Source organism: Mesocricetus auratus, unplaced genomic scaffold (assembly GCF_017639785.1).
Source record: "Mesocricetus auratus isolate SY011 unplaced genomic scaffold, BCM_Maur_2.0 Super-Scaffold_100031, whole genome shotgun sequence".
In the NCBI taxonomy this organism is placed as follows: Eukaryota; Metazoa; Chordata; class Mammalia; order Rodentia; family Cricetidae; genus Mesocricetus; species Mesocricetus auratus.
In genome coordinates, this window is record NW_024429212.1 from 14,617,373 (window position 1) to 14,638,320 (window position 20,948).

The window sequence follows — 20,948 nt, forward strand, 5'->3', positions numbered from 1 at the left end:
TGGCACCGTGTGAAGGCTTGGCAAGTGCTTCACCGTGGTACCACTATGATGGAGGCGTGAGAATGCCATCCTGTGACTCCCCCACCCCAAGGAAAAGGAATGTGTGCTCTTATAGGTAGCTTAAACTTAACTGCCCGGTTCCCAGCTCCTGGCAGACCCTTACACATGGCAGGCAGTCAGCAAACACCTGTTGGATAGATGAAGGAAAGGAAGAAATAGGGCTAGAAAAAGTGCTCATCGGACAAGCGCATTTGCTGTTCTCGAAGAGGACCTAGGCCCAGTCCCCAGCACTCACAATGTAATTCACCACCATCTATATAACTCCAGTTGCAGGGGCTCTGGTGCCCTCTTTTGGCATCGTCTGGTACTGCACACTACATGGAGTGCATCAATAGATTCGAGCAAAACACTCACGTGGAGGGGGTGGGATGAGCTCACCAGACCCAAGATAAATGAATAGGTGTTTATTAGGGACGTGCTTACACAGTTAAGAGTAAATGACCACCGAGGCCTTCCTGCTCCAGGATGCAGTCTCTGCACTTCCGATGCTCTCCGGAACCCAAGAGAGCACGAGCCAGAGCCAGCGCCTCCTCAACCTTGACGGGTCACATCTGCACCTGAAACCATGCCCAAAAGATGTGGCCATTACTACAAGTTCACTGGCAAGGCAAGATGCCGCTACACTCTCGGGTATAAATCAAAAGTAAGTAATTAAAGGAAAACAAACAAATAAACAAAACCCAAATGAATCCTAGCGATGCCGGCTCAGGGTCCAGCGTAAAGTTATTTACAACCACCCACTGGAAGCCAAGAATTCAAACACATGATCCTGGGGTCAAGGTGGGGGTGGGGGTGTCCTCTCATGCAAACCACCACAAGAGGGCACTATATAAAAGCAAACGAAACTGAAGCAAGAGAAGTCCGGCCCTAAATCAAGAGTAAACTAGGGTAGGACTAAATCACGTCAGAAAAAAATGTTTCCGAAAATTCCTTCTCCCCACCCAGAGAGAATGGCGGCATTCATTCCATGTCGGAAAACGACATAAACTCTGCATCAGAACGGACCTCTGGTTTTGAACTCTGTGATCCATTCATAGATAAGAGACAAAAGATTGTTTATACCGATGACATTTGGGGAGTGCTTGAGAGCGGGGAACCATGAGAGCTCACATTGCGATTAATAAAATGCCAGTGGCCGCGATGGGAAGCCTCGTGTTTCCAGAGACCCGCCCTGGGTGCGGGCTGACGCTCGGAGAAGCTAATGCTGGTGCGTACAATGGAGGATGAAACAGATGCCCACATCCATCACGTGCCAGTTGGTGCGAATCCAACTCAAACATCAAGCCAGCCTTCCTACAGGCTGGAACAGAGCGGCAAATCGCCCATCTGTCTGGCTGCGGGCAGCGTTGAGGAGAGGCATCCATTTCCATAAAGGCAGACTTCAATGGCTGAATGAGCGGACACTTGGCAGGGTTCGCTCAGAAAAACCCAGCATTTCCTCTGCCAGGAGGCTGTAATTGATGCAATGAATCACTTTCTTTGTACCCGGTAAAGTTTTTAGCTTTCCAAAGGGCTACATCCATGATTTAAAAGGGACTGAATTGTTTCTACCTTAAAGCCAGATAACTGGAGAAAGAACTTCATCCCAAGCAGCTGCAGAGTAACAAAACCGGCTCATTGTTCTCCAAACAATACTCATTCTTTTCTTCCAAAGTGATGTGCTTTTTTTGTTTGTTTCATTTTTAAAGTTGCCAAAAAATGGTTTTTCTTATAAGAAACATGGAGATGGCTTTGAAGGTGGCTAAGTATGGAGAGCTGGCCACCGGAGCGTGACAGCATTAAGACTGAGCATGGCGTCCCACCACAGGGAAAGGGCTCCAACAAGCTAGCTCATGTATCGGAATTATATCATTGTTCTACCGCCACTGAGCACGGCATCTCACCCTAAGGAGTGGGCTTCAGTGAACTAGCTCATGTACCAGGTTTGTAGTGTGGTTCCGCTGCCAAGGGCCCCTCAGCTAATCCAAGCTTCACAACTGCCTCCCACCCCAGCAGAGAAGGGACCAGGAACAGAGACGCCTCTGCTGCAACCGAGAAGACCCTGGAGAAGGCCACTCAGCTGAGGATCAGATTAGGAATCCTCTATTTGCCATTGGCAAGAGCAGGCTCACAACAGAGGTAGGGGGTCACAAAGGCCAAACGCCACAAAAAATGTCACCGAAGACACAGGCCAGAGGCAGAAGTTTCAAAAGTCTTGGTTCGGCTGATTAAAACAATGTAGCTTTGTGCAAGGAAACCATGAGCTTCTGGAAGCTACAGGTGTGACGGCATGAGGGCGTCCTGTCATCAGGGTGTGGCTAGGTGGGGGGGGGGCTGGAGAACTGCTGGATGAAACATGCGATGGAGTTGGCCGACACTAAAACAAAATGGTGTCACTTTGGGCAGCTCTCATGGAGAAGAAGAGAAACAACTCCTGAAAGTCCTCTGACTTCTGTGCAGGCACCAAGGCACGTGTGCAACTGTGTGCACACACGCATGCATGCACGCACCTCCCTAGAGAAATTAAAAACGTGTGAGCCTTAAAGTCACAGTCACGGAGATGTGGGCTGTACCCTGTTCACTGGCCTCCTGTTAGCCACGACTCCGGATTTGCAAAGCCAATTGAAACCAACCAACCACGAGCTATGCTGAGGCCAAAAGACAGGCTAAGAAAGAATGCTCAGCATAGTAGCTAGAAAGTCAGATTAGCAAGTAAATGTTAGTACCTGTGATGACTTTCTTCTCGCCTCCAACACCCCCTGCTCTGAGAGAATCAGTCGCAATGTTCTCAAGCTTTTTTTCCAAAGAGAATGTGGATGCCTGGGGACACAGTGGGGCAATGGCTGGGTTCCACACAGAGTCCCGAGCCCAGCACTTGCAGGAGTTGCTCTTCTCGCTGCTGCAGTGACCAAATGCCCCAGGAGAAACAACTTAATGGGGGAGGGGCTTGCTTTGGCTCCCAGTTGAGGAGAGACAGCCCCAGCATGGCAGGACAGGCGTGGAGCAGGAGAAAGAGGGGCGTGGCCATGCTGTCTCTACAGTCAGGGAAGAGACTCTGCTACCCACTGAAGAAGAGTGACTTACCTGCTTGGGTGACATGCTGTTTCCTGACGGTTCTGTAATCACCAGATGAGGAACAAGTGGTCACACACATGAACCTGTCGCACCTGCTGAGCAGCCTGCATCCGAGAATGTAGCGAGGTGGTCGGGATAGATGGCACAGAGACCGGTCGGTTGCTTTAAGAAAACTTTATGCTTCCCAAGTCAGCTTAGGAGGAGAGCTCCCCAAGAAAAAAACGCTTCCCTTTTTAAGGACTTCTGCCATCCATCTACATTCAATTCTTCCCAGACTTCTCACCCTCCTGGCTGGTGGTTTAATCTCCGGCCCCAGAATCGGGGAGAAACAGCAGGGGGAACAGGAAGAAGCATCTAGCCATAGGGGTGTCAAAGTCATGGTGTTTCAGTGAGCAAGCCCTTATCTGAGCCCTATCAAGAGCTTTATAGCACTGAATTGTTTTCAGTAAACATTATCTCACAGCTGCCTGCTCCCAGGCCAAAGGGGAAGTGGGTTTCTGCTCAAGGTCTGGTGTCCCCACATGAACCCTTGGGGGACATTTCACAACCAAACCACAACAGCAAAACCAAATTTAGTACTCAACCAAAATGGATGGTTCGCGAAGTGACCCAGATATATATATCTTGGTAGCTGTAATGGCAACCAGCATAGAGCTCAGATTAATGCGCAAGTTCAATTTTAAGATCCATTTATTAGGCCAGTTACATGACTCAGTGGGTGAAGGTGCTCTCTGCCAAGTCTGATGACCTGACTTTGACCCACATAGATGATGGAGCACAGGGACCCAACTCCCTGCAAGTTATCCCCTGACCTCCATCACATATAAATATATATTTAAAGTTAAATAGCTCATGATTTGAAAGAATCCTATGAATTACCTTTGCATAGACTAAATAATCAGTATTAGCTCTCTTCTATAATTCTTGGTTTCTGACTCTTCCATGAATTGTTTCCCCCAAAGGGTCACATGTCTGCATTTCTTGGTAAGCCAATAGCTACATATCATAATGTCAATGGACTTTAAAAGGAAGTGTTGTATAACATTTGTCTTATTTCACACGCAGGACAGCTATTAATAGAAATAAAATGAATTTCACTCATCCAGAGCCATAAGGCCACAATGACATTTTCACTTTCCAGGGACAGCCTTTCTATGGCATAGAGCAATGTGTGTGCGCTTGTATGTGTGCTTGTATGAATAGACATATGTATGCATGCATTTGCAAGTGTGTGGTACACATGTGTGCATTGCATGCATGAGTATGCAGCCGTGTGCCTATGTGAGCACTTGCGTGCATGCATGTGATGTTCTTACATGTCTGCATGCATGTGTATGTGTGCACTTTGTGTGTGCACTTGTTCATGTGAGTCTGTGTGTGTACCTGTACTTCTGTGCGTATGTTTGTAGGGAGTGTGCTTGTGTGCGTACACACACATGTGTTGCTACAACACAGGCTGTAAGCATATAGACTGCCTGGGAGACAGCAGATGTTTGCTGGATTTCCAAGGCTACTTGTCGACTTTTTCAACTATTAAGCAATTTCCAGCGACACTTCTTGAGGTGAGGGAAATGAGTAAAATCCCAGTACATAGCAAAAGGAGGAATAGGAGAAACGGCACAGAAATCTTGATCCATTGACTGTCTGGAGTTATGAGGGCATTGAAGGACAAAGGGGCCATTGAGGACAGACCTGTTGTAAATTAATATACTTGAGGAAAGGCATATACAAATACTAACAGCTGCTATGTGCGTAGTGTAGGTTCTACTTACTGTCTAAGACAACAATAACCCACAGCAACAATAGCGAGCTACAAAGCTAGTGTGGTTTGGTATGCACTGGACGTCCTAGGGTCCTGGAGGACTAGGTGCCAACTAGTAGTATTGTGGCTTCACAGCTGTTCTCAGCCAGCTGTGATTTCTGAATCTATTTTAGTGCTATAGAGCCACCTCCTAAGCCACCCTAGAAACAAAGGTTGAAATGCAAGCTGCTAAAATACATTGTAACGTGACAAAGCTACACAGTGTGAAACCCAGGAGATCAAACTCGGGCTTCAATCACATCGCCATTCTTTGACTCCCACGGAGAAAGCAGGTGGTAGCAGACTTAGTCAGGAAGCCTTCAAATTCCTCCAAATGTCTTAGTTACAATTCCCACAGCATTCACAGGTCAGTGGGGATCTCCGTGACTTTGTAGCTGGAGTTATTAGCTGGTCAACTTACACTGGATCTCTGGGTTTTAGGATGGCAACTCCTGCTTTTAATAGTGGGGTTCTGGTACATGATGAAAACGGACACTTTCCAACACTTCTCTAGCATGCAAATGGCACACCACTTGGAGTGACAATGATGGTCGGTTCTGAGGACTATTTTGAAAATGTTTCTTTCTTGATAATGCCTTTTGAATGAACAAGATAAAGTAAGAAACAATATCTTAAATTGTGTGTGTGTGTGTGAGTGTGTGTATGAGTGTATGTGTGTGTAAGAGAGAGAGAGAGAGTGTGTGTATGAGTGTGTGTGTGTGTGTGTTCATGTGGACATCAGACACAGTTTTCAGTAGCCAGTTCTCTCAATTGTATTATGTAGCTTCCAGGGATGGAACTCAGGTCTCCAGACTTGGCATCCAGCACCTCTGCCCACTGCCCCTAACCTACACATTCCGGATACGACTCCTCAGCAGAGATCTGCCGCGTTTGTTTTTAGCCCTGTCTTTTCCAGTCTTGACATTGACATCTCTGTCCTGTCATCCCGGGCTTATCTACAGAGGATAATAAGGGAAACCTCAGTTGCACAAATGTGCAGAAGCCAACGTTTTGAACACAGGACAGAAAGAGATAAGAGGCAAAGCAATGACCCCTGGCATATAGGCCAGTTCATGTCATATGCCATGCCAGTGAACCACGGCCATGCTGGCAATGTGGAACAATGTGTCTATTTGTCACAACTCGCTCCTAAAATACAGAATTTCTGAACAGAAGTCAAAATCTAACATCTGAAAACCTAACAGGAGAACGTCTGTAGCATACCTGTGTCCACCAGAGGGCGCTGATGCCCTTCACATAGATTGCGTTGGGCCCCACAAAGAAAGGAATTAAGGAAGGAATTGAGGCCCTCTCTCCACACAGCTGGTAAACCCGCGTTTATTCCATTTTAATTAACAGTGTACTGGCCATCCACTGTTTCCACACACCACATTAGGGGACAAGGAAACTCTCGGGGACTTTGTAGTAACCTTGTCAGGAGACAAGGTTACTACACGGGGAGAGGTTTCCCTGTCACCCGGAGGGTGGTGAGGGGTGAGGGGGTGGGGTGAGGGCGGGGTGGGGGTGGAGGTGGGGGTGGGGGGTATAACCTCTCCTCTCTCTCTAATTTACAGGCCCAGAATGGCTGAGTGACTTAGTCAGGAACGCAATCACTTACCTCATTGCCAGAATTTCCCTTATAAGACCCTTCATTTAATTCTCCCTAAAACTCCTTCTTAGACACAGGACAGCTAAGTAACCTGACAAGGGCCAAACATCTCTTTGGGCAAAAGCCCAGACTTTGGTGACTTTGCTGTGGAGCCCAAGTTACCTTTGCATTCCGTCTCTGAAGGTACGAGAAGTTTTGACTTGTGTCTTAGCTTGGCTTAGCTCAAGCTAATCACGTAAGCTTTCAGGGGAGCATTCTAAATCCAGTGCCATCAACGACCAAAGAAAGCTGACGTTTGGAGTCACGAGACGGTCAGCTTGAAAAAGCGATGACATCACGGAGTCATCACACACGGGGTAACGCTGTAGTAAGTCCAATCTTTAGGTCACCCTCAGCAAAGTCAAAGTTAACACCCCCTACACAACTCCTTTCCCCTGCAAGACCTTAGTCTTTGTTTTTAAGGTCTATTTTTTTTCTAATGTGTCTGCGTCAGATCATGGGAAGCTAAAGTTCTGTGCAGGTTGTGGTGATATTTGTTTGTTTGTTTGTAATCCAACAGATGAAACTTGCCTGAGGGTCAGAGTGCAGAGATAAGCCACTAGTTATCCACAGAGGTCAGGCAGTGGTGGCCGCACCTTTAACACCAGCACTTAGGAGGCAGAGGCTGAACTGTGTGAGTTCAAGGCCACCCTGGGCTACATGAGATTGACCCAGTTTAAAAGAGAAAGAGAACCAGGCAGTGGTGGCTCACAGAGATCTGTCTGCCTCTCTGCCTCTGCCTCTGCCTCTGCCTCCTCTGCCTCTGCCTCCTCTGCCTCTGCCTCTTCTGCCTCTGCCTCTGCCTCCCAGAGTGCTGGGATTAAAGGTGTGCACCACCACCGCCTGGCCCGTATAGCTAAGCAGTGTGGCTAGCTCCACACTCTGATCTTTAGGCAAACTATCGGTTAGATCGCAAACAAAATATCACCACAGTAGGTGGCTGTGAGCCATCCTCCACCCCCCCATCCCCCCTTCCCCGAATGGGTGCTGGGACCTGAACTTGAGTCCTCTCTGGAAGACATGCTCTGACCACTGAGCTATCTCTACGACCTGAAAACCCTAATCTTTCATGTGGGCTCGTTCTTCGTTATCTCTCCCAAGTTTGAGGACCACGGCAACTCATGGGGAGGAGAAGCTGGAAGTGTGAGTGTCCCAGTCTCAAATCTCGTTTCAGCCATCCATTCGCCTGTCAGTTCACTGCTGCCTGCTGGGAACAAAACATCAATTTCAAGACTCATGCATCCCGTCCGTCTGACGGCTGTGGCCTTTGGTCTCCTGCGCACAGCTGCACCGCATTCCCCCGGCAGACGTGAGTGCCTGTCTTCCCACCTCACAGGCTGCTCGCTCGCTCGCAGGAGGATCCTTGAGCGGCAGGAGGCTGGAGAGAGTGACTCAGCAAGGCCGGAGGCAGCTGTGGATCCATTGGACCACTCTTAGATACTAGAGCCGGGAGAAGCCACCGTGTGGTGTTCAGGTGTTTGGGGTGAGCCCCACCTTATTCTACCGCAGAAAAGCATTTGCCCGTGGCTGTATTTTGTCGGAGTGTGTCTTTTCTGTCCTCCAGTAACCCAAAGAACAAACAGTCCTGTCGGCTTGCTACGTCGATAAGCAAACTAAATTTTTTGCAAGACTTCCACGTCTCACAATCAAGTCCACCCGACAATAAATATTAAAAAATTAAAGTTTTAAAAAATTGTGACATTTCTACCACCCACATATCTGTTTTCATTCTCCCTACCACTGTTATTCTTCTTGCTTTGTAACCAAGCTGCCTGTAATTTACCTACGCTGACCAAGCCCCCTGACAGCTCCTGAGGAGCTGTCTTCTCTCCAAAGGAGACGGTCCTCTGAGGCTCTCAAGTCTTTAATCACCCTCAGGTTTCAGTTTCTCAAATCTCTCTCTCTCCCTCTCCCTCTCCCCCTCCCTCCCTCTCTCTCTTCCTCTCTCTTCTCTCTCTCTTTTTTCTCTCTCTCTTCTCTCTGTCTCTGTCTCCCCCTCTCCCTCCCTCCCTCCCTCCCTCTCCCTTCCTCCCTCTCTCTCTCTCTCCCTCCCTCCCTCCCTCCCTCTCTCTCTCTCTCTATATCTATCTATCTATCTCAGGCTTACAGTATCTTTCAGGGCTCTGCTACGGGCTGTCCACTCATCCACAGCTCCAGGCTACCGAGGGGCCGCTCCCTTGCGGAACTTTGACGCTTGTGTCTCAGAAGGCTGAATCCCAGATCAAGTCTCGGATGAGCAAGAGGAAGGTGTTATGATGTCATTGAAGGTCTTGACTCACCTCTGCACTTAGAACAGCCCGACTTTCCTGACTCCACGGCTTCCTCAAGGCCTTCGGACTCTGGAGGGTGTTCAAGATGGGAGAACTCCCGGGAGGGGGCGAGCGTTGGACGGGGTAAGAGGCAGGGGGGGTCGGGGACCTTAGGGGGTGCCACGGTTACATCCGCTGCCCTCTTCAACTCTCTCTCCACCTGCACGTTTGTCTCACCCTTCCACATCCCCCCAACCCCCCTCCCCAGTGTGGAGTTCTGTTCCTTCCACCACCTACTGCCCAGCAAGTCTGGCTTCTGCTCCACCCAGAGCCGCAGTCGTCGGTGTGTGGTCCCCATCCCCCCCCCACCCCCGGTCTTCGTCACTGTGCTGAAAAACCCGTCTCGTGGCTCACGCGGCTCCTCGCCGATCAAAGGCATATGATGCACTAGGTCCCGTCAGCCCCAGGACCGAAGGCTCTTCTTCCCCTGGAGGGGAAGCACAGAGGATCAAGGATGCATGGTGTGGTTACCAGAGCAGAGGTCTACAGGCCTCCAAACAGCTCCCATGTCTCGGGACGCCTAACGAGCGAGGGCCTAAACCATCCCTGCCCAGACAAGGGTCCAACGGCTCTTCTATACCCTCTTCCTTAACAATCCGGGAGTCTGGGTTCGAGGTTCCGGCCAGGGTAGATCCCATCCACGGTGGCCCCAGCGTCTGTACCATCGCCTTCACCCACATCGGCTTCCCCGGGCTGGCTGTCCGCAGCGTGGCTGACACTCCGCTTTCCTCTTGCTTTTCGAGGTGAGAGGCTGTCCTCCCCGGAGCAGCCCCGCCAGCCTTCCGGGAGTGGTGAAACGACAGACGGCTTACCCTGGGCACATTCCCAGCTCCCACAGCTGAGTCGAACTCGGTGGTGGTCAGCTTGGCGAGGAAGGAAACCCCTCCAGCTGGCCCAGCTCCAAACTCAGCTGCAAGCGGTCAAGCCTCCTTGGGACGCTTCGTGGACTCGAGCCCTGAGAGCACTTGGGCGTCTCCCACCGTGCCCGCCGTCATCCGCCCCCTTTTTAAGATGTCTTTAACGCTTGTTACACAGGTCAGGCTGGCCTCCAACATGCATCTATCCTCCTGCCCCTGCCTCCTGAGGGCCAGAAGCAGAACAGGCACACCAAAGCCGGACATTTTCTTCTTTTTAGCCTAGTTTTATAATGAGGCAAAGAATATCGTTATTACTCCACCTTTCCCAAAGCATAGCCAGGTCCACGCTGAGTGTTCCTGAAACACGTTTTCTTGTGGAATGATCCAAAACTTGTAAACATCTGCAGGGTCCCCCCTGCAGGTAGAGCGTGGGAAGGGCTGGTCCAGCTGGCCTCTTCTTGGGGGCCGAGCAGGATGGTGAGTGTCGATGACTCAGACCCTCCCCACATTAGTTACCGGGGAGGAAAAACACACACACTGAGTCGGGAGTCTGTTGAAGCAGGAGCTCGATTTATTCCAACAGGCAGGAATTTACATAGGGCTGAGGTAGGGGATGGGAATCTTGGGATAGGATAAGGTGATGTGAGGAGTTAAGGACCAATAGTATTCCACCAAGCAGGCAGGGAGCTAGGCAGGGGGCAGTCTTCTATGAGGCCTTGCTGAGTCATCCCCTCGTGGAGGTTACAGGTTAGAGACAGGTCGCTAAACTCTAGCCAGGCTCAGGAGCCTACACTGGGCCTCGCATCCGAGCCTTTCTCAGGCCCAACAAACATCCTGTTAGAGGATTTCCCAGCCTCTTATATTCGCTTTCATACATTTCCCTCTGCGCTTTTAAGTCCTGAAAACTTCAAGCTTTTTAAAAAGTTGGTGATTGTTTGTTACACAGGGTCTCACTACGTAGACCAGGCCCGCCCCAAACTCACAGAGCCCTGCCTGCCCTGGCCTCCAGAGTACTGAGATTAAGGGTGTGCGTCACCATGCTGCGTAACCTTAAGCTTCTTGAAGGTCAGGGCCGTACTCTCTTATTCTCCAGAAATAGAAAAGACAGTGGGCATAGTGAGCAGACATAAAAACACATGGAAATAAATTAATGCAATTACGATTGCAATTAAATATGTAGGATTCAGAAGCCAAGGTCCAAGGAAATGGTGCTGTGGAACCGTCTAGAAGTTTAGTTGGCTGCAGTGCTTCTTGGTGTATGGAGTCAGTCTCACTGGGTCTGGAACAATGACACCAAACTGAGCTTCTGCAGGGCAAAGGTCATCCTCTAGAAGACCCCAAGCAAGGCTCAGATCTGCCGTTTGTTGTTGATAAATGCGGGAGTCAAATGTTACGGCGTCCGATAATTCTAAAACACGGAGTAAGTCCAGGACAGATAAAACACAATGGAAGAGAGAAACACCCCACTTGTGGTGTCGGCGACTTCTCCCTGAGTCTGGGGACCCAGAGAGCCACCAGGGTGGGTGGGGAGGATGTGATGCACGTATTAAAATTAGCAGACAGTCCGGGCAGTGATGGGGCATGCCTTTGATCCCAGCACTTAGGAAGCAGAGGCAGACTCTCTGAGTTCGAGACCAGCCCGGGGTTCCAAGTGAGTTCTGGGACAGCCAGGACTACACAGAGAAACCCTGTCTCCAATATAAATAAGAATAAATAAATACAGATGGTCTTTTATTGGGCCATAAAACCATGACACAGTTACTGGGGGGAGGGGGATACTAAAGTCCAGCTGAGGCAGAAGTGTCCAGGGCAAGGCCGCTTTCCCAGCACCAGGAAACCTCTTGCCTAGATGTCAGAAATGCTAATGGAGACGGGAATGAATCCCCACAGGGCTCCCAGCAAGAACCACTGTCTCTGGCACAAAGTGCCTTCATGGCGGCAGGGGAGGGCCACTGCTCTGTCTGTAGGCTTTCCGCCTGGCTCCACTCACCGGAATTTCCTTAGGTACCAGCTCCTTTTTTATGGACCAGAGTCAACAAGGGCCTGGCTGCCCCGGTGGACTCAACGCGTGACCCAGATGTCAGCGTCTTTTCTTTAAACGGGATGCATGGGAAACTTAGAGAGGAACATTTGGACAAGTTCCCAGAGGACAGATCAGCGGAGGACATCGGGGCTCTTCCTGCAGGAACTGCGTTTTCTTCCTGGGGAGAGGCCTCGGAGGAGAAGCCGCCATCAAGGCACTGTTCTGAGAAGCACGCAGTTTGGCTGAGGCAGATGGGGCACGCAGCACTGTGGGTGGTGAGCACTCAGAATGGCTGTGACTGTTTTAGGCCGGGGCTACCCTAGGTGACCGGCTCACATGGAAGCGCACAGCCGGCCCCGCACAATGGTGGTCTGGCTTTCTGGGTCAAGCTACCTTATTGCAAGTGCAAATAAGGTAGCCCATTCTCCCTGCCAGGCTGGGGAGTCCTCCCCACGGAACTCACTCTCAAGGCCATTCTCTGAATGCGTGCTACGCGCAAGGAAAGTTCGTCTCTAAACCAGGGTCGCTGAGAGCCTGGAGGAGGTCAGAGTGCCCCTTCAGCCGTGGCAGCATGCTCAGTCCCGTGGAGTTAACCTGGGGGATCCAGCCAGCTTCAGACGTGACACATGACACGATGACACAGCTACCGACGATGCTGTCCCACAGAGGGAATCGTTAGGCTTGTGACTTAAGAGGTTGACTCCGTTTCCCATTCACCTTGGATCCAGATGCTGCAGACGATGGTTAGCAGCTTACAGAGGTACTGATCCACCCCCTTCCCCCTAAAAGGTCCCGTGCAAAGATTCGAAAGTAGGGTGTAGTGCCAGAGCCCTGATTTATATGAGAACCCCTTGCTATGACAGGTGATCTCTAAGTTAACTTGATTAGATCAGTTCACTGAGGGAGGGCATGTAAGCACCATACCTTTGGGTGTGTGCACAGAGAGGGCTTTTCCAGACTAGATTAACTAGGGGGGAAGAGGCCAATCCGGAAGGCTACGCCGTCCCGTGTGCTAGGGTCTGAAATGAATAAAGCAGGCAAAGGGAAAAGCCAGTTGACAACTGAATATTTCTCTTCCTCTCCTTCTTCATCTGCCTGGGTATAGGAAGCTACACGCTCCACCATGCAGCCTCGTAAACTGTGCCTGCCTGTGCTCTCCAGCCTCCATGAGTCAGAACACACCTTCTGTTAAATTACTTGCTGTCAGGTCTCGGTCACTGTGGTGAGTAAAAACAAGTAATAGACCCGACCCGCTGGGCCCTACAGTGCCAATAGTGATGGACAAGCAGGGACAGACAGATAGGGCTCCACTCACAGATGTTCACAAACGGCCCTGCACCGTTCCAGCCTGGATTTCTAGGTAAAGCCGTGTGTGTGTGTGTGTGTGTGTGTGTGTGTGTGTGTGTGCAGCTCACATCTATTTTAGAAGGCAATAAGCTAGCTGGGCATGGTGGTGTATGCTTTTAATCCCAGTGCTCAGGAGGCAGGGTCCAGGTGGAGCTCTGTGAGTTCAAGGCCAACCTGGTCTATGTACTGAGTTGTAGGCCACCCAGGGCTGCATGGTTGAGAGCCGGTGTGGAAGAGGAGTGGGGGGAAGGGGAGAAGACATAGAAATGTCATGCTTTCTGAATATGCCTTCTCCACAGGAGAGTCTCTACAGTTTTAAGGAAATTAATTGCTATAGCTGTCTTGGATCTATGATTAGTACAAAGAGATTTCCCATTATCATAGAGAATCTGAAGAATCACTGTGATGAAAAGACCGATTTTCTAAGGTTTATTAATTTTAAATTATGTGTGTGGGGGGTGAGCACATGAGCACAGGCGTTTGAGAAACTGGGGTTACAAGGTAGTCGCCAGTCAAGTGACACTGGTGCTGGGAGCGTCCCTGTGGGAGAACAGCCACTCTCTTAACCACTGAGCCATCTCTCCAGCCCCTAGAAAAAGAACTGTTACTGTTGCATGTTATCCTGTCTCATAGGTCACAGAAAGTTTGCCCGAGAGCAGAGAAAACTCACCTCAACAAATAATATGGCACTCAGAGAGAGCTTTCTGTTCCATTTGAGGAAATTCACACCAGAGAGAACTGCCAGTCCCTCAAGTTAGGAAATTCCTTCATGGGGGGTCACAGAGTTCGCCTCTGAGACGGCAAACTTGTAGCAATTTACTTATTTTCTAACATTTCTAGCGTTTGTGACTTTGCTTGTGGCACTCGTACAGAGGAACTGACCACACTCCAGGGGCTTCTTCCCTCTGTCACATGACTGTAAAGACCAACCGCCAGCAGGACTTTGAGGCATGGTAGAAATATATATATATATATTTCTCTAATCCACAGCTTTCCAGAGAGAGCCGTCAAGATGAGCCTCCATTTTAAGACAACGTTTGGATAGATAAGACAAAAGGAAGGCAGCCTGCAGTCCACTGATGGGAACTGAGTTTCAACCTCTCTCTCCTTGAGGCTTTGTCTGACCTTCTCTTCAGCTGAGTACACACAGGGTGTGGTTTTCTATGTTAACCTAAATTGTGGCCTGCTGTGGTCACAGACCGAGTTTTGGCTTCTTTGACATCTCCCTTGGTGTCTACCATGCTGCTAGGCACATAGCAAGGGCTTCATATCCATAAAACAGCTTTTATCCTTCTTTTTTTTCTTTTAACACTTGGGCATATTAGGATGTGGAAATCATGGGTGGGTGTTTGAGTTTTCTCTTATGGAAATAAAACCATCAGAAAAATCCCAGAGAGAACCACAAATGCTCTAAACGCATCCCACAGCTCCACAGGTTCTGTTCTCCGGGATTGCTGATTAAACACCAGCGGCACACAAACCAGCCAGTATTTAGATTTCTCATTGCAAACCTACCCCAGGGTGTCAAAAATCTCCAGACACCAAATGTGCTGTTTTCATGGGGCCCAGATGACTTGGACCTGCATGGTATCTAACCCCCCCCCCCAGCAGCAGTGAGGCCAATCGTCTTTCTCCTTACCACGATGCACACAGGGCGCGAACCGGAGAAAGAAGAAAGACCTGAGTGGCCTCCATGCTTCAGCCCAAGTGCGTAGGACACCGTCCATCTTGTTCCTCCACCGTCAGCCGCACTGACGGCCATCGCAAGGGGGCGACTTTGCTGATGGAAATTAGGGTGTACGGATAGTAATCACATTAACGACGGCATCTGTGGGTTTGCCAGCGTTAAACCATTTTTAAAAATGAACTCGGTGCCCGTTGCTTCCTGCTAATAGGTTTGGGCTACCAGACAAGGAAGTCAGCTGGACTGGTATTCGAACTGACCTTCAAGTCTATAATTTCTAGCCGTGGATATGAGGACACTAAGGGGTTAAGTAGCTGTCCCCAAGACACACAAGCAACCTTGTTGCTGTGGCAGAAAGACATAATGTGTTCACAGTCTTGGAAGAGGAAACATCGCTTCTGAAACATTCAGACAAGGTTGTGAAATCAGAGACTTCCAGCTTAAAATGTCCTGATCTTATACCCTGGATCTCTTACAGCACTTAATTTTTATTCAGAATTATATTTAAAAAAGACACTTTGTCCAGTTGGTAACAATTTGAGGGTCATACTTAAGTCTGGAACAGCAGGTGTGTGCATACGAACCTCACACACACAATGTAGTAACAGTATGCTGAGTGTTCAGATGAAGGAACTAAAAAAAAAGGTTGTGTGTGTGCGCCGCACTGTGTATCACATTCGCATGTTACATGCGTGCATGTTACATGTGTGTGTGCCACTTGTGTGGGTGCCATATGTATGGGTGCCACATGTATGGTGTCACAAGTGTGTGTGGGCCATGTGAGGGGGCACATGTGTGTGTGGCCATGTGTGGAGGGCCATGGGTGTGTGGGTGCCTTCAGGGGCCAGGAAAGGGTGTCAGATGGCTTGGAGCTGTCGAGGTGGGCAGTTGTGAGCCACAACGAAACCCTGATCTTCAGCTAGAGCAGTGCTCGCAACTGCTGGGCCGTCAGCCCTCACGGTGATTTCCACACTTACCTGCAGACTCCACTCAACTGCCCCCAGTACAGATTGGATAGGAGCAGAGCAGAGCGGTGACTTGTGGGGTGAACCGGTCTCTGTTGGACATAGTGCAGCCTTATATAACTCAGTCGTGTGTATGGGTATTTGGTGCCCAGCTTGATCCGGTGATCCAAATGCTGTCTTCATCTTACTCCTCTGGGAGTGTCTTGTTACCCCTTTTTGTTAAAATAGGGATGTGAATACCATAGCAACTAAGAGATACAAATCTTGCTGAATTGAATCACCGTGCTAGAGATGACCTGGACAAAGCCTGACCTTTTTGTGTTTGTTGTTTTTCTTTTCTTTTTTCTTTCTGTTTTTAAGGAGTAGGGGTGTGTGGGCAAATTAAGGATTCGAGGAGGACGAAAGGATTAAATCACCCAATTTTCTGGATTCGGATTAGAGTTTTGCTTAACTTGTAAATGATCCCGTTACTCTTCAAATGCCAGGGCCACCTCACAGGGGAGGGAGGAGGGTGGGGCAGGTGGCCATCAACAACGAAATGCTATCACTAGGTGTAGCCACCCTGCCATATTGTTACCTCAAGCCGAAGACAAGGCCACTGGTACCTCATGTGGAAGATAAAGACGCTGGAAATAAAAGCAAGGTTTTGGAGGCCCAGAAGCCAGCTCAAGTAGCCGCTTAGTTTGGCGCTAGTGGAAATCTCCCTCCCAGGAGCCCTGCAACCTTCCCAGTGCCGGGAGGTAAAGAGCTTTGAAGGACTTCACTGAGGCGGGCCCTGCACCGCGCACCCCACCCTTCCTGGTGGCCCAAGTTACGCCAGTAACAAGTTTCTCCGGGGTGCGCACGTGAGCAGGCCGGGGTCCTCTGCTGGGGCAGGGCGCCTGGGGACCAGCCCAGGGCGCCGGTTCCCGGGTTCTTGGCACGCAGCCCCGGCTCCCGGCAACGCGTGTGGCTGCCATGCACGCGTGTGGCCGCATGGCGCTGGCTCGGGGAGGTGGCCGCTGCGCTTTGTCTGCAGCAGGAGGGTGAGTCACGGGGCCCCGCGGTCCGTCCCAAGGCCGGGCGGACGTTCGGGCCCGGCGGCGGCGGCGGCGGAGCGATCTGGGCAGGGGCGGCTCGGAGGCGGCGCTGCGCGTCCCCGGCTCCCGCCCGCGCCGCCGCCCGCCCGCGCGCTCCGCTCCTCCTCCGCCCGGGAACTAAGTCAGCGGTTCGCGCCGCCGCTCGCCCATTGGCCGGCTGCGCGCGCCGCGTCACAATGGAGCGGCTCTGGGGCGGCGAGCCCGGCAGCGCCGGGGCTTCCCGCTGAGCCGCAGTCGCGGGCGGAGTGCGAGCGCCGGCCGCTCGGCGCGCCCCGGCCGGCGGGGCAGCGCGGGTCCCGGGGGCTCTGGGCGCGAAGGTAGGTGGGGGACGGCGGGGCCGGGCGGGGGAAGGGGACGCGGCGGCAGCAGCAGGTGGGGGCCGCAGGGCAGGTGCGGTTACCTGGCCGCGCCTCACCTGGGAGTCCCGCCGCGGGCAGGTGGCACAGTCCCCGGCCGAGCGGCGGCCGCGCGGCTCCCACGCCCCCGAGAGAGGGAGGGCCGGGTCCCCACGCGCCACCGCTCCTGGATGCTGGGGGTCATTCGGGGCGAGAGGAGGGGGCGGCCGCGCCCAGGCGGTGCCTCCGCTGCTCCCGAGGCTGAGCGCGCACCTGTGTGTGTCCTGGGGACCGCAGGGCGAGGACCCTCCTCCTCCACCCGGGGGTCTCGCCGCAGGTGAGTGCGGCTCACCCGAGGGGGTCACATTGGGTCGCCGACGTTTGCCCCCTGCCCTGGCTCCTCCTGTCGACATTTTATGCGCTTGGGTATGTACCGGCCTGCCACTGAGACTTTAGAGTTTGAGCTCGAAGGGGTCAACTAATTTCCATTTGAAGACTTCGGAGGTTCCTCCTCCTGGGCTGCAGGTGCTGACAGGTTAGAAGGGAAGAGGCTCGTTAATCCGTGTCCTCGACTGACTTCCCAAAGTCCGTAGGTTGCCTGAACTGTGTATGACATTTGTGGAAGACTTTGGTGTGTGGTCATGAAAACCACCCCTGGGACCCCTTGCCGCCCCCCCCCAAGAACAAACCTAAATTTGAAAGTCAGTTCCAATGCGTGGATTTCCTTGAATACATCCTACCTTGCCTGAAAACTTAACAGAAAAAAAAGTGCTATGTAAAGATAAGAGTGAAAGTTTATTTCTATTTTATTTGCATTGGTGTTTTTCGGGCATGTCTGTCTGTGTGAGGGTATCAGATTTGTAGCTACGGACAGTTGTGAGCTGCCATGTGGGTGCTGGGAATTGAACCCAGGTCTTCTGGAAGAGTGGTCCGTGCTCTTAACCTCTGAGCCATCTCTCCAGCCCCAAGAGTGAAAGTTTTAAAAATTGCAAGTATGAAGTCAATTTGGGTAATTTGCACAGTGAGTAGCAGGAAGAAATTAGAGACTGAGAGTGTGGCTCTAGGGGACTTAGCAGAGGCAAGGCTGAGGGTTTGGTGACCCAAGAGTAGCAACAGTAACAGTGTGTAGTTTGACTGGATGGCTATGTTCTGAGTCTAACTCTAAGTGTAATACAACAGTTCCAGTACTGTCACATGTGCAAATTCTGCCTCAGGACCCCAAATGTTGTCTTGGATGCCAAAGTCACTTTCTTTTTCTGGGAGCTTTCCTAGTGAGCAGGTCCACTCTTGAAGAGAATAAGAAATAACAATTAATCCCCCAGGCATTTGGGCCTGTGGGATTTAAAACCTTAAGCCCTAACATGTCTGATGCTGCTATGAGCTAAAAAATCGGGCCTAGGGAGGGCCTTGGGTCATGCCCATTTTCTCATGCCCGGTTTCCAAAGCTGATGCATGGACGGACACACACACACACACACACACACACACACACACAAACACACACACACATGTAGTCTTCGTGTTAGAATTAAGCTGAGTGTCCTTTGAAATGCCTGTTTTTGTTTTTTGTTTTTTTCTGACAAGAAGGTTGTTTCAGTATGAAACCAATACACATGTTCACACTGTGAGCAATTGCATTGGACATGCTGAGATTTGTCTTCAAGCCCACTGGCCACCCCCACGGCTGTTTCCATTTTCAGAATCGTTAGTATGGAAACGCCAACGTGAATTAAAGTAAACAAAGCTCTAGACAATAAATTTGGAAAGGACACCAGGTGACCTCAAGTGTTTTAGATGACCACATGGGTATTTGCCCTCAGTGACCTGACACTTTTCCTTTTGGTTTATGTTCTGAATTTGAAAGGGGAGAGGTCTTTTTAAAACTTAGGACCCATTCTTCAGAAAAATCTAACTTGTAAACTTTTCTTGAAATTTTCGTGTAGGAGTCTTTTGTGTTGATTTTTTGTTGTAACCACCCATGCAAAACCCAATGCCTGGTTTTGGGTTAGTGCCTTTCAAGTTGAATTTCCATCTCATCTTCCTCTCTCCCAGCATCCCTCTGTTGCCCTCGGATCTTATCAGAGGTGGGTGTGTTCTGACTCCGTTGTGCTCCTGCACACTGGGGGGACAGCTGCTTGTCTTGCCAGAGAACAAGCAGTCCAGGGACTGAACCCCAGGGACCTGCAGCTGAATTTATTGTTGTCTCCCTGGCCCTCAACTGTATTATTACCTAAGCTCCCTTCACACCTTCATAGATGTAGCAAAACAATACCTTTACCAGACATGATAGCCTGCTTTTCTTTTTTTCTGGATCACTAAGACTGATCTTCAATAAAATTGGACCAACTCCACTGATGTCGCCATGCTCAAATGGTTGGCTGCTCATTTAGAAACTGAGCAACAAGGTAACAGTTGAAGCCCCTCTTGTGAGATTTCCCTTTCTTAAGACTTCTTCTCACTCGCAACACAGTTTGGGTCCACTCCTCCAGTGCTGTTGTGAAAGAGCAAAGGGAATAAAAATGGGTGTCCAGCTTCAACCGCAAACTTTTCTTTTCCCATTTTGACCTTCATGCTGCCTTTGATGTGGGTCACGTGAGTGAGACTCTTTGTCCCTTTCCAGACCGCCTATCTGAACTGCATCTTTGCTTCTGTGAATACAGACCGCTTTACAGGTCTTTCCTGCCCGACTGAGCCACCTCTCCACGGCGCCTCTCTGGAGTGCCCGCCATTAAACACGGGAGCTGCTCACGTACGGGTGGTTTTCTCGTTTTCAGCTCAGAGGTAACTGAGGTTTTGCTTCGCCCATCTCTGGTGGGGGCTGAATTCTTTAAGGTCACATGTCCTTGTGCCTAATTCTGTGTGCAGGATTAAGAGCACGTCCGAACCTTATTTTCCTTCCTTCAGATCTTTTCTTTTTGGCTTTTTGCAACATTCCTCATCATACACACAAAGTCTCCTGCAAATCTAGTCAGACTTTGCCTGAGAGCGTGAACCTTGCGTGCTGGTACACTTGTGGCTGACCTTTGCCATCGTTTTGGATGAGTTGCTGGCTCAGTTAAGATTAGCTCCTAGTTAGTGGTCACAAAACAATGACCTAAACAAAAGTGATGTTTGTTTCCCTTTCACATTGAAGTGAAAGAGTTGACAGACAGCTAGGCATGATGATAGCTTGTAGTCCCAGTGTTCGGGACACTAGCACAGGAAGATTACTACAAATCCAAGGCAGCCTGGGCTGTATCGTGAGTTCTGATCCAGCCTGGGCTGCATAGTAAGACCTTGTCTCATCCCTGACACCCCCTCCCACACACAAACATTACAGATGGACAAGCAGGAGGTGTGTGATGGCACCATTGTCTTCTGGGAATGTTGGTCCCGTTTACTGGCTCTGCCACACAGAGGTGTGTGATGGCACCATTGTCTTCTGGGAATGTTGGTCCCGTTTACTGGCTCTGCCACACAGAGGTGTGTGATGGCACCATTGTCTTCTGGGAATGTTGGTCCCGTTTACTGGCTCTGCCACACAGAGGTGTGTGATGGCACCATTGTCTTCTGGGAATGTTGGTCCCGTTTACTGGCTCTGCCACACAAGAGGTGTGTGATGGCACCATTGTCTTCTGGGAATGTTGGTCCCGTTTACTGGCTCTGCCACACAAGAGGTGTGTGATGGCACCATTGTCTTCTGGGAATGTTGGTCCCGTTTACTGGCTCTGCCACACAGAGGTGTGTGATGGCACCATTGTCTTCTGGGAATGTTGGTCCCGTTTACTGGCTCTGCCACACAGAGGT

At 50.5% G+C, this 20,948-nt stretch overlaps 1 protein-coding gene and 1 long non-coding RNA gene across 3 annotated transcripts in view; one reads left to right on the forward strand and one right to left on the reverse strand.

Annotated features, from left to right (window-relative positions):
• Positions 1–11,439: 11,439 nt before the first annotated feature.
• Positions 11,440–16,934, reverse strand: LOC121135085. Of its 2 annotated transcripts, XR_005872277.1 has the most exons (4): positions 16,594–16,934; positions 16,326–16,374; positions 12,677–15,960; positions 11,440–12,407 (listed from the first exon to the last, which is right to left on the reverse strand). It is a non-coding gene; the product is annotated as an uncharacterized LOC121135085 (long non-coding RNA). The 2 variants fall into 2 exon arrangements; XR_005872276.1 differs by having other exon boundaries at positions 16,326–16,934.
• A 99-nt stretch (positions 16,935–17,033) lies between these two features.
• Positions 17,034–20,948, forward strand: part of Lrrc8b (leucine rich repeat containing 8 VRAC subunit B) — an 81,094-nt gene continuing 77,179 nt past the window's right edge. The window contains 1 exon segment of the mRNA XM_040733377.1: positions 17,034–17,144. The gene's annotated coding sequence lies outside the window, so the exon portion shown is untranslated.